Source organism: Equus przewalskii, chromosome 28 (assembly GCF_037783145.1).
Source record: "Equus przewalskii isolate Varuska chromosome 28, EquPr2, whole genome shotgun sequence".
Lineage (NCBI taxonomy): Eukaryota > Metazoa > Chordata > Mammalia > Perissodactyla > Equidae > Equus > Equus przewalskii.
Window position 1 is genome coordinate 20029229 of NC_091858.1, and position 14264 is coordinate 20043492.

General features: G+C 39.2%; 1 long non-coding RNA gene across 3 annotated transcripts in view; it reads left to right on the top strand.

Moving 5' to 3' along the window:
- Nucleotides 1-14264, top strand: part of LOC139080041 (uncharacterized) — a 31674-nt gene that overhangs the window by 9439 nt on the left and 7971 nt on the right. For 2 of the 3 annotated variants that reach the window (XR_011534164.1, XR_011534165.1), the window contains exon 2: nucleotides 5342-5407. The exons of the other annotated variant lie outside the window; for it this stretch is intronic. This is a non-coding gene — a long non-coding RNA (uncharacterized lncRNA). The remainder of the gene's footprint in view (nucleotides 1-5341; nucleotides 5408-14264) is intronic. 3 annotated transcript variants of the gene reach the window in all.

Here is a 14264-nt window from a genome sequence, read left to right on the forward strand (position 1 = left end):
AACTTAGGAGTTGCTCTTGACTCCTCTTTTTCCCTATCTCCTGCACGTACTCTTAATTAAGATAGTTAATTATGTTTTAAACAATTCTCAAATCTCAAAAAAAATGCAAATTTAATAATCTCACTTCCCTGCTTAATATCTTTCAATGACTTCCCATCACCCTCACAGTCAAGTCCAGAATTCTTAACATGGCTCAGAATGCTCTGCTCTGAGGCTGGATTGCTACTAACTGCCTCTCTGGCTTTGTTGCTCATCACTCTCCCTCAGTCATCCCCTTTCAGCCAAAGCAATTCTTCCATCCTCTCTCCTGCCTCAATGTTTCTGCTCACTGGGTTCCTGTGCATGAAATATTCTCTTCCAGGCACGCTTTCACACATAAAACTCTTACTCATCCTTCAGAGGTCAGCTTAACTTATGTCCTCCTTAGAGAAGCCCTCCGTGACCTACGTCCTTCCAAACAGAGTTTGGTCACCCTATTAATCAGTTCTCACATATCCTAGACTTTTCCTTATCAGTACTTTGCACTTAAAATTATTTGATTAAGGGGCTGGCCCCGTGGCCGAGTGGTTAAGTTCGCCCGCTCCGCTGCAGGCGGCCCAGTGTTTCGTTGGTTCGAATCCTGGGCGCGGACATGGCACTGCTCATCAAACCACGCTGAGGCAGCGTCCCACATGCCACAACTAGAAGGACCCACAACGAAGAATATACAACTATGTACTGGGGGGCTTTGGGGAGAAAAAGGAAAAAAATAAAATCTTTAAAAAAAAATTATTTGATTAATTACTTATTATTTGTTTAAAGTCTGCCTTCCTTAATAATTTGCAAACTTTATCAAGACAGGGGTCTATATTGTTTATCACTATTATCTGCAATATCTAGCACGATGCCTAACATAGTGTTGGTCTGTAATAAGTATATGATTAGTTGATTGATTACCTGTAGAGTCCAGGATCCTAACCTAAGTAACAGTGCTCTGAGGGAAAATGCATCGAGTTCTAGCAGGGGTTCTACAAACCCATCCTTCTTTTCTCCTCTTTTCTCAACCACACTTCTTTCATTTTCTCTCTCTCTTGCTCCCTTCATACACACAGAAATATTATCCACAGTCTCCAGCCTTCTGTAGAAAGTCTCCAATTTGTGACTGGTGTTGGAAGGAGTGTGAACTTGAAGGAGGACTGGGTCAAGGACCTAGGGTGAGACATCTTGGGGTCAGGCTTTTATCTGAGTATCTCTCAGATAAGAATAGAGATTCTCCAGACTCTGAAGTTTTAGGGGTTTTTTTTTTGGTTCTAGCAAAGATACAGGAAGCACAATCAAACCAACCACAATCTTTTTTTTTTTCTTTTGATGAAGATCAGCCCTGAGCTAACATCTGCTGCCAAGCCTCCTCTTTTTGCTGAGGAAGACTGGCCCTGAGCTAACATCCATGCCCATCTTCCTCTACTTTATATGTGGGACGCCTACCACAGCATGGCTTGCCAAGCAGTGCCATGTCCGCACCCAGGATCCAAACTGGCAAACCCGGGGCTGCCGAAACGGAGCATGCAAACTTAACCGCTGCACCACCGGGCCAACCCCCAACCACAATCTTATACTTTATTTTATCAGGATTATGTAGAAAAAGACCAAATCTACTCTCGGCCACTAGTATTGAGTCTGTGTCTTAAATACAAAGGTCTGAAGGAGTGGAATCTGTGAGTTGTAGGATTTGCATAATTTCAGCCAAGGTGATTATTCTGATTTACTGCCACCAGCAGTACATGAGAATTCCTACTGTTTTGTATTCTTGACAACTCTGGTATTACCTGACTGACATGTTTACCAGTCTGGCGGCTGAGAACGCTGTCTCACGGTAGATTTATCTTGCAGCTCCCTGATTGCTAATGCAGTGGTGTGCTAGAGTTGGTGCCCACAAGCCAGTGACATCACACTGTGACTGCGTTCAGTGACATCACATTGGTAGTTTGAATCACCGTGTGATGTTTGCCCCATGGAAATCAGAAAACACTACACATCTGGGCTTTCCCTGCTGGAGAGCCCGTTATCAAAGATTACCAGTACCCCACTGCTGATACGGCTATTTTCTCATGTATTTAGGAGCTTTTGTGTTTCCTTATCTTAGTTGGCTTGGGCTAATGTAACAAACTCCCATAGACAGAAATGTATTTCCCACAGTTCTCGAGGCTGGGAAGTCTAAGCTCAAAGTGCCCGCACATCTGCCATCTGCTCCGAGCCTGCTTCCTGGTTCATAGACCACTGTCTTTTCGCTGTAATCTCACATGGTGGAAAGGGTGAGGGTTCTCTCTGGGGTCCCCCTTACCCAGATGCTAATCCTCATAGTGGAGCCCTCATGACCTAAGCGCCTCCCCAAAGCCTCACCTCCTAATACTGGGAATTAGGTTTTGATGTATGAATTTTGGGGGGACACGAACATTCAGGCTATGTCATACTTGTGTTAACTGACATGAGCAGCTTTACAAGGCAAAAATAAAGTTTTAAGGAAAATGGAGGATGAAAAAAAGAAGAAAAGAAGAAAAAGAAAAAAAAAGAGAGGGGGCCGCCCCGTGGCCGAGTGGTTAAGTTCGCGCACTCCGCTTCGGGGCCCAGGGTTTCCCTGGTTTGGATCCTGGGCACGGACCTAGCGCCACTCATCAGGCCATGCTGAGGAGGCATCCCGCATGCCACAACTAGAAGGACCCACAACTGAAATATACAACTATGTACTGGGGGGATTTGGGGAGAAAAAGCAGGAAGAAAAAAAAAGATTGGCAACAGTTGTAGCTCAGCTGCCAATCTTAAAAAAAAAGAGAGAGAGAAAAGCGAGGCTTTATAAACAGGTTGGCAAACTGCGGAAGTACACCTCAACCTGCTAGTTGATAGATGAGCCCCGCTCCTGGGCTTTCTAGATGTCCTAACTACCGGGAAAAACTACTGCATTGTTCTCTGGCCATCTGGTGACAGTCAAGGTTAAAATGTAATTTACTTCTGTCCGTAGCTCAGCCTTCAGGTAGTCATTGTAACTGTCACATCGACTCTGGCCTGGTTCTTTTCTCTTTCTTTTATCACCTGTTTGTGTCTTTTGCCTATTTTTTAAAAATTGGGCTTTTTTTCTTTTTAATTCATTCACAGTTGTTCTTTATATATCATAAATACTAACCCTTAATCAGGATTAGTTAAACAAATATCTTCTTCCAGAATGCAGCTTATGTTTTAATTCTCTCATTGTGTGTTTTGATGACTAGATATTCTTCATTTTAATACAGGTGAATTTATCACTTATTTTGTCTTCTTAAATTAATCCAAGTAATATTTTTTTTCTATTTTGACTACTAAAATTGTTGTAGTTTTGTCTTTAAGTTTTTGATCTGCTCAGAATTAATGTTTTTTCTGTGAAAATAGTCAGTTGCTCCAGTACCGTTTTTTAATAATCCTTCCTCTCTCCCTCACCCCCTCCTCTGATCTGCAGTGTGTGCTCCACCAAAAATCAAATTCCAGGCCGGCTGGGTGGCACAGCGGTTAAGTTTGCACATTCTGCTTCCGCAGCCTGGGGTTCACCAGTTCAGATCCTGGGTGGGGACATGGCATCAGTCGGCAAGCCATGCTGTGGCAGGTGTCCCACATATAAAGTAGAGGAAGATGGCATGGATGTTAGCTCAGGGCCAGTCTTCCTCAGCAAAAAGAGGAGGATTGGCAGCAGATGTTAGCTCAGGGCTGATCTTCCTTGAAAAAAAAAAAAAAATCAAGTTCCTATGTATAGGCGGGTCTATTTCTGGATGTTTTTTCTGTTGCACTGGTCTATTTCTGTGTCAATACCACATTATCTTAATTACTCTGGCTTATTATGTCATAATATCTAGTAGAGAAGAAAGAACCTCCCTTGTTCTTCATCAGGAATGTATAGGTTACTCTTGGGTATTTGCTCTTCCATATAAATTTAGGTAATGCTTATAGATCTAAGAATTGATATCTTTAACAATGTTGAGTCTTCCCATCTAAGAACACAGTGTATCTCTCCAGTTATTAAGGTCTTCTATAAAGTCTTTCAAAAAAGTTTTATAATTTTCTACATAAAGAGTTTGCATATCTTTGCTACCAAATATTTATTTTGAAATCCTTCATATTTTTGATGCTATTGTAAATTATATCTTTTGAAACATAAAAATGTTAAAAAAAAAATTTTTTAAAATGTTAAAATTTTGCTGGTATATATAGCAATGCAGTTAATGTTTGTATATTTATTTTGTATCTAGTAGCCTTGGTAAATTTTCTGATTAATTTTTAAAAAATTATCTGTAGATTCTTTCATGGTTTCTACATAGACAGTCATATTATCTGTAAACAATATCTTTGCTTCTTCCTTTTCAAATCTTATACTTTATATTTCATATTACCTTTTTGTATTTTTCAGAATCGCAGTAAAATGATGAATAGAAGGATGTTAGGGCATCCATGTTTTGTTCTTGCTGTTAAAAGGACTTTCAGTTTCTCATAATTAATTACACTGTTAGTTCTAGGTTTTGTTTTGTTTTTTAAAAAAATCATTAGTGGAGGGGCAGGCCCTGTGGCAAGGTGCTTAAGTTCGCACACTCTGCTTCGGCAGCCCAGGGTTTGGCCTGTTCAGATCCTGGGCACGGACGGCTCATCAGCCATGCTGAGGCGGCATCCCACATGCCACAACTAGAAGGACCCACAACTAAAAATACACAACTGTGTTCCTGGGGGGCTTTGGGGAGAAAAAGGAAAAATAAAATCTTAAAAGAAAAAAAATTGTTAGTGGATGTTGAATTTAATTAAGGAATTTTTCCTTTTCTATGGAGGTGATCATATGGTTTGGTTCTTTTAAAGTGTTAATATGATGATATAAATCAATTAATATTAAAATAATATAAATGAAACTTGTACTGTTGGTGTAACCTGAATAGGTCAGGGCTTATTATATTTTTTATACTTTGTGGGATTTGGTTTGCTAATATTTTGTTTAGGAATTTTTTTTTTTATTAAAGATTGGCACCTGAGCTGACAACTGTTCCCAATCTTTCTTTTTCTTTTCTGCTTTTTCTCCCAAATGCCCCCAGTACGTAGTTGTATATTTTAGTTGTGGGTCCTTCTAGTTGTGGCATGTGGGATGCCGCCTCAGCATGGCCTGATGAGGGGTGCCATGTCTGAGCCCAGGATCTGAACTGGCAAAACCCTGGGCCGCCGAAGCGGAACACATGAGCTTAACCACTCGGCCACGGGGCGGGCCCCTGTTTAGGAATTTTGTGTTTATGTTCATGAGTGAGACTGGCCTGTGATTCTCCTGTCTAGACATTTTATATTTTATCTCTTACTTTGGTTTCAGGGTTATGCCAACATACAATGAATTGAGGAGTGTTTCTTTTTTGTTCTGTTCTTCAAAAGAGTTTGTGTAAGTTTGGGTTTATCTATTCCTTGAATACTGGTAGAACTCGCTTCTCTTGTGGTTTTTTTCTGGAAATGTTTAATTTATTGGTTTAATTTACTGGAATGGTTACAAGACCATCCAGGATTTTAATTTCTTCTTGATTGAGTTTTGATAAAATGTATTTTTTTTTTTTAGAAATTATAGTTTCATCTCCGTTTTCGAAGATCACATCGTTTTTCAGGAAATTCCTTGTTATTAATCTCCACGGCATTTGCAGTTATGGCCAACTTTTCATCCCCCAAAATTGTTTATGCCCTCTCTTTATTTCTTGATTGTTCTCCCCAGAGATTTGTCTACTTTACAGGTCTCCTCAAAGAACCAAATTTTGGCTTTGTTTATCCTGTAAAAAATTTGTTTCTTATTTAAATATTTTCTACTATTTTTTTTCTTCTTTTACTTCCTTTGGATTTATTTCGATTTTTCCCCAACTTTGTAAGTTGGATGTTTAGCTCATTAATTTGGAAGATTTTTTTTTCTACTCTAAGCATAAGGGCTCTGCACTTAATTAGCTTAACTAAGTTAAGCAGAGCATGTGAACGTAACTAAGTCAATTAAATTTATAACTACTGTTTTTGCTACTTCCCTAATGTTTTATATGTAGAATTTTCATTACAATAATTTGTATTATAGATTTCATTTTATTTTTTCTTTGACTTATACTTTTAAAAATGTATGTTTAAACAATTTTCCAAATGTGTAGAACTTAAAATTTTTCTCTTAAAAACACTTCATGTATGCTTGAACTTTCTATCTTCCTTCGCTCTGTATTAATTTCTCTAATATAAATTCCAAGTTTTTGCATTTTTGATGATTTTCGCTACATGCTTTATAGTTCTTCTATGGTAAGTATATCAGAGAATGGTAAGGAAATTAGATCTCTTTCATAAACTTCAAAGGAGGCAACTCTATGTGGATAAGAGGCATTACTCACAAAGTATCAGTTAACTTTTTAAGTTATCTTTTGTCATGGTTTGTAAATAACTCATTGCATTTTGCAGAATATATGGTCTTTGTTGTTCCTTTTTTATTTTTGGAGGCTAACTTTATCACTAAGCATAGAGCCAAGTTTTGTATATGTTCCATGTGCCTGAAAAGAATGTGAATCCTCTTATGTGAAATGTTCCTTACATATCCTTGAGGTCACACTTTATGATTATGCTATTCAGTTCTCTGAGTTTTGTCTGATTTATTAATTGTTGATAGAGGTATGTTACAAATATCCCATGATGGTAGATTTGCCAGTTTCTCCTTGTTGTTCTCAATTTTTGCTTATATATTTTGAGGTGGTTATTAGATGCATAGAAGTTTAGAATTGTTTTATCTTCATAGTGAAATGACTCTTTTATCATTATATGGTAACTCGATTTATTTCCAATAATTCCTTTTGTTTTGAACTTGTAACTAACGTAGCTATAACACTTTTTAAAAAAATATCTTTTTTCCATTCATTGATTTTCTTAATTCTTATGTCTCTTTAAACACTTTTTGCTCAATACTTAAAAATCCAATTAAAAAATTTGGGGGCACTTGGCTTATTTACATTCATTATGATGACTAATATTTTACATTTCTTTCTGTCATTATATTATGTGATTCCCCCCTATTTTTTCTTCTGTTTTGCTGTCTTTGGGTTAATATTTTTCCCTCTGCTCGTTGGATGATGTATGCTCTTTGTCTCTTCTTTAAGTGGGTACCCTAAATATTTTAATTTGCCTACTTAACAGAGTCTAAAGTTAACCAACATTTTTTTCTCTCCTTGAACAAATTGAAGACCTTGTAATGGTTTAAGTTCAACACCCACCCCCCCCTCAACATCTACCAATTATGTTATTTTTGTTTTAACATCCCTTGTACAAATTAAGCATTATTATTATTCTTTTGTATACAGTCAGTTTTGCCTAGCTTTGCCTATTATTTTCAATATCTTTGCTTAACATTTCTTCTTGCATCTCTGACCTTCTCTCTGGGATCATTTTTCCTCTGCTGAGACTTTATCTTTTATAATTTCTTTTAATGATGATCTATTGGTGATAAACTCTCTCAAGTTTTATCTGTCAACAATGTGTTTATTTTGCCTTAGTGCTTTCTGTCTTTTTTTTTTTTTTTTTTTTTGGTGAGGAAGATTGGCCCTGGGCTAACATCTGTTGCCAATCTTCCTCTTTTTGCTTGAGGAAGATTGTCACTGGGCTAACATCTGTAGCAATCTTCCTCTATTTTATACGTGGGGTGCTGCCACAGCATGGCTTGATGAGTGGTGTGCAGGTCCACGCCCAGGATCTGAACCTGCAAACCCCGGGCCACTGAAGTGGAGTGTGTGAACTTAAGCACTACGCCACTGGGCTGGCCCCCTTTTGTCTTACTCTTGAAAGATAGTTCCACAGAGTGCAGTCATGAGTCACTTAACAGTGGGGATACATTATGAGAAATGCGTCATCAGGCAATTTTGTAATTGTGCAAACATCATAGAGTATACTTAACACACTTGGATGGTATAGCCTACTACACACCTAGGCTATATGGTACTAATTTTATGGGACCACCATCATATAGGTGGTCTGTTGTTGACTGAAATGTCATTACGCAGCACATGACTATGTAGCATTCTAGGTTGACAATTGTTTTCTCTCAGCTCATGGAAGATACTCTTTTGGCTTCATAGCTGCTGGTGAGAAGCCAGCAATCAGCTGAATTGCTGTATTTTTGCGTGTAATCACTCTTTCTGGATGCTTTTAAGATGAAACTTTTTCTATGTAGCTCTGCAGTTTCACCATAAGGTGTTTGTGTATATTTTTGCTTATCATACTTGGGATTCGCTGGGATTCCAAGATCTGATGTCTGAATAACTCTCGGTTGTTACCATTATTACCTCTTTCCCACTGTTTTATTATCTCCTTTTTCTACTTCAGTTGGGCATATATTAGACATTCTCATCATGTTCTCTGTGTCTCTTGACCTTTATTTCATCGTATATTCCATCTCCTTGTCTCTGTGAGCTGTGTTTGGGATCATTAATTCAGATATCTTCTAGGTCATTAATTCTTTCTTTGGCTGTGTTTAATCTTATGTTTAATCCATCCATTGAATTTTTAATTGTTATTTTTTGAAGTTCTTATTTTTTCATTAAAATCTGCCTAGTCTTTTTATAATCTCATATTTCCTGTCTATATCCCAGCTTAAGTTTTATTTCTTTAAACATATGAAGTAATTTTAATATTCCACATTTAACATGTTTTATTTTTTATTTCTCCTGGTTCTCACTAGTGGTGCCTTGTTTCTGTGTGTATTTTTAGTTTTGATTATGAGCTGCTTATTACCTTTAAAATTTTTTTGGTAGGATTTATTTTAAGGTCAGAAAAGCAGAACCAATTGAGACAATTTTAAATTGAATTCTCTCCTTGAGTTTTTTTTTCTTTTTAAATCAGAGGTAATGTGATTTTGGGTCACAAACCCACTTGAAGGTAGCTTGTGGTTACATCCCAGGGAAGACTTTTTTCCCTTCCCCTCCACTCAGTGCCAAGAAGAAGACAAAACATTTCTTCGTTATCCCCTTCTGTGCAATAAGATTTATTTCTCCTTCACTGTTCCCCTGAAGGTATAGCCCTTTGTGGTCATAGTTTCCCCCCTGGCTGAGTCCAGGCTCTTCCCTCCCACACTGGGAACTTGTCAAAACAAAAGCTCAAAGTCTGCAGGATTCAGCAGAAACTTTCAGCCAGCTTTGCTACTCATTTGCCCCTGAGGAGTCCTGCTTTCCCTTTGTTTGGTATCTATAGGTTCCTTTCTTTTGTGTGTAGATGAGTGGTATTTAAAGTTATTTAACCATATTTGATCCAGTGTATTAATTGTTTTAATAAGGCATGCCATTCATGGTATCTAATCTGCCATACCTGGAAGCCCTGGGTTTGTACAATCAAGGTAAAACTGCCCCACTTCTCCTGGGTTTGATATGAGTGAGATGAGAAATCCCGGGAAAGAAGAAAGACAGAAGTCCGTGCATTTAGTACTTACTAGTTTGTGACTCTCTGTAGTTAAATGGTAGGTTTATCAACACCGCCAAGTCCTGCATGTGAGTTGCAAGAAAGGGGGGGGGGAGCAGAAGGAAGAATAGGAAATGTCTTCTCAGATGTGTAAGATGACTTTTCATCCCTCTTTTCTTATTTACACCATATGGCAAATTGATCAGTAGTTTTGTAATATTAAAGAGAAAACTGAGGATCCTGATTACAGTTGGAACAGGGCAAGATGTGGAATTTCTTAGAGGTAATATATTTGTGATATAAGAAAATATTAGTATTGGATTAAAAAATGACACTGTATTCTATGAACTCGATAACTATAACATAATATAATGTATTAAAAATAAAATAATTTATTAGGCTTAGAAATAACACACTAACTGCAAGAAAATGAAATGTAATAGTAATTGAGAGGGCTCGGAACCGAGGAAGTACGTTTCAAAGCTTTTTAAAAGGAAAGCACACCAGGTAAAGGGAGGAAGTCATGCTCCAAGGGGGTCTTTCGGAGTTCGAGATGAGGGTTTCCAAGCTAGGAAGAAGGTGGAGCAAAGGCAAAATGTCTAAGCTAGCTGGTCTGCAGTTTATTTAAACTGGACTGAACGATGAGCTGAGCTGAGGTGACAGAATTTTTAAGGCATTTGAATGTAAGACCACAATAGTGTGGATGCTGAAGTCAGTGAAACCAAGGACGGCAGACTCAGTGAAGAGAAAGACGGATGAGCCAGGTTTTGGGCGGGTCAAGGACACTGCAGTGGAGAGCAATGCAGAACTGCAATGGCAACGGGTGTGGATGGTATGTACTTCAAGGCCTGACTGAGTGGATGGGTGGGGAGAATGGGGAGTTTCAAAACTGGTTCTTGGGGCCATGGTATAGGATTCTCTAACTCTGAGTGCATGGAACGAGAGCTGAATTCAGCTTGAAAAAAACAGAAGGTGCATTTTCATGGGAGAGTTGAGAGGAAATTTTTAGCATTCTGCTAAATGCTTAAGTCTTTGCCTGTGTTTCTGCATTGTGGAGGGAGCACACGGGTGTGGAAGGAGGCTATGGAAGTAAAAGGGACATGGATAAAGAAAAGTTGGTGATGATGGGTGGAGAGGTGGAAGAGACTGAAGAGGCAGTGATGGGATACATAGAAAGCCTTCTAGGGAGGACTTTTGGGCTAAAAATGAAGAACAAGGGAACATGCAAGAGAGTTGTTTCTGTAGGCAATTGGGGAAATTATTTGCCTAAACAATAGGAAGGGATACATTCAAACAATTGGGGCTACTGTGCTTTAAGCTGATGTCAGCTAGGATCTACGGGCCACTGGTCATTTCCAAACAAGTCACCACACTTTAGAAAGCCTTTTGCATACGCAGGTGGCATCAGACTGAAGGAGTGCTGGTGGTTGGCTAAACTAGTATCTTAACTTTAAGTTTTCCTGAACCTGGATATATTCCTGAGTTTTTCCTGGTATCAGGAAAAAAAAATGCCTTGGGGGAATATATTTAGCGGGAGAATAAGAAAATAGGGAACACTGCTTAGTAATACAAACTTAAGAGATAATAAAAAGAATGAATGAGACATTCGACACTGAAAGTGTTGTCTCTTTTCATTCTTTCTGTGTGGATGACTGCAGCCATCCATGTTCTACGTGTCTGTCAGGTGGCAGTCAGGGAACCAAGCTTGGAAGTCATGACTTGATTCTTACCTTAGAGTTTACTTATATTTAAGTTTCCACCTTTCTAAAGGAATAGGTGCTTTGTTTTCTTGGCTCTCTTCCTTGCAATTCCACTTTGTATCTAAGGACCGGAATTAGGAAACTGCTTGATGAAAAAATAAGTACTCAGGAGTAGTGCTACACCCTTTTTTCTCTACTAGCAGCACTCGGAACAGGATTGCCAAACCTCATTAGATCTGCAAAACACTAAGAAAAATAAACACCCACAGATTTTAATTTAAAAGTCCTCGCTATGCACCCTGAAAAGGAAATCTATTCTTTATGAAATACAAAGGCAGTGTTGAAACACAAGGCTAAATGGAAAGAACGCATGTTGTTTCTCCATCATAGAAAATAAGCTTCAATCATATTAAGAGGAGTCTCCTAGTGGCATAAAATTAACCAGAAAACACCAAATAGTGCCAGGGATTTTCCTGGGGTATAATACACAAGAAATGTCCAAAAGCAAAACCTGCCTTAACACCATCAAGTTCCCTTAATGAAACGTGCACTTATTAAAAAATTGGTAAATAGGTCAGTGAGGAAAGGGGAAATAAAGGTATGAAATTATTCTTTTTCTCATTTTGTTTCTACTCTTTTCATGAAATGAAATGGATTTCAACATGTGTGAGCCTGAAAATACTAAGGAGCTTACCTGCAGTAAGGCCCTCAGGCTAATATTATCATGATAATACTGTAAAAGAACAGTATGATGAAGAGGACATTTTCCATGTTTTCCCGTTCCACTCATGAAAGCTATCATCATAATAACTTGGTTAATAAAATATGCTATTTAGCCAGCATATTATAATATGTTCTTCTGTGTCCTAAGAGTTTAGAATAACTGAGTAAATATAATCCCTGCAATAGTGAGTTGACGCCATGGACGGATCAGCGTCCACACTAGGGCTGACCCAGGAACTCCATAGTATTCAGGAGGGTGCTAGGTCATCTGATTCGATGAGCCCATTTTAGGAATTCAGTCCTATTTTGAGATGTATGAATGTACTTATTTTAACGATTTCTTTATTAACTTCTTCCCGTAGGATGTGCAGAGTTTTGTGTCTGTATCTAAGAAAGCCTAGGCAGGTTCTTAATTTGAGGGGGAAAGGGCAAGGGACCAATCAGAGTTTGAACAGGTCATGGTGGAGTAGGTGTACTAGATTAATCCTCTCACACACTGAAAACTAAACTTTGAACAAAATATTAAGAGCTATCTAAAGGCAATGGAGTGTGACCAAAAGCACAGACACCAGAAGGGAGTTAACTCCAGAAAGAAGGGAATTGTATTTCTAACATCTTCTTGATTTAGGGCAGGCCCAGGCAGCGCCACTAAGAGTAATTAAAATTCATAAAAAATCCTTAAGTCTCACTAATTGAGGAAGCAGAGTTCAGAGTGACCAAAGAATCTAGAAAGCGAGGGGGAAATCCTGAAAGGAGAGAGCCACAGAGGGCAGCCGCAGGGCCCACATCTCTCACTGATCTCTGAATGGCAGCCCCTTAGGCAGACTTCAAGCAGCCAGCTAAAACAGATTTCAGCTGTGGGGGCCCAGTGCCAGGGATCCAGAATTTGGAGCTTGAGATCAACCAAGTTAACTGCCTGCTAAACAAAAAATTAAAAATTCTTCAGAGGACCAAAATAAAATCCAGTTTCTATAATGTGTTATTCACAATGGTTAGGATACAATCTAGTATCAGACATATGAAGAAACATACTCCAAAGCAAAGGCAATCAGTGGAGAGCAACCCCAAGGTGACCCAGAGATTGGAGTTAGTAGACAAGGATTCTCAAAGTAGCTGTTATAACTCTGCCCCAAAACAAAAACAACGCCTGCCCCCCCCCCCCCCCCAAAAACCTTGTAATGAATGGATAGGAAATTTCAGCAGAGAAAAAGAAGCTATGACAACAATAATAGGATCAAATGGATTCTGGAAGTGAAAGTGTCTGAAATTAAAAAATCACCAGATGAGTTTAGCAGCTGGTCAGAGATGGTAAAAGAGTCAGTGAACTTGAAGATAGAAAAATGGAAATTATCTAATCTGAAAAATGAGTTGTGTGGGGGAGCTTTTTCTTTGGTTAGTGCTTTTACTGTATATAACCTTTTTGCTAAGATTACTAGACTCGGAAAATCAGGGGAATCGTTGTCCTCCTTGACTAGCATATACACTCTATGAGGGCAGGCAACGCATATTTTTAGTCTGTAGGTTCCTAATTGCCAGGACCTGTGATTAGTTCTGCTCTTTGGAATGGGGGCACGAACTGGGGGAACAGGAGGGTGAGCATGGTGACAGGAAATGCAGGAACACTCCATGTTCAGAAATTCAGGCAGGCAGAATGTTTGCTCCACGGCAATCAGTTATCTGGCAGATGGTCTCAGGTACCAAGCAGTGTTGGAGGCAAGAGATCAATCTCTTGAGGGTAGTGTTTCTCAACATGGTTCAGGTCACTTGTGTCAGAATTACCTGGAGTGCTTGTTAAAATGTCAGTTCGGGGGTCCAATTCTAGACTTGCTAAGCCTGCACCTCTGAGGACTGGTCTTGGAAACCTACAGGTATCCTAGGTGATTCTTATGTATATAAATTTGAACTACTGTTTATTTTTAAGGCTTGGGGAGCTGGTAGAAGGAACAGACGAAGTCACAGAGCAGGTTTCCCAACCTTGGCACTATTGGCATTCGGGGCTGGATAATTCTTTGTTGTGGGGGGGCTGCTGTCCTGTGCATTGTAGGGTGTCTAGCAGCATCCCTAGTCTCTAACCTTCTAGATGCCAGTAGCACCCCCTCTCCCAGATGTGACAACCAAAAGTGTCTTGACATTGCAAAATGTCCCCTGGGAGGCAAAATAGCCCCTGGTTGAGAACCACAGCTTTGGAGGCTCACAGTAGGAAGTGTGCTCCTAATCGAAGGATCAGAAGAAGGAGAACAGGAGATGGGGGAATGCCCAGCTATTGGAACTGGGGTGCTAAGTCAGGGCAAGATCTACAGCAGGAGCTCCTTTATTTTTTTTGGTGAGGAAGCTTGGCCCTGAGCTAACATCTGTTGCCAATCTTCCTCTTTTTGCTTGAGGAAGATTGTCCCTGAGCTAACATCCATGCCAATCTTCCTCCAC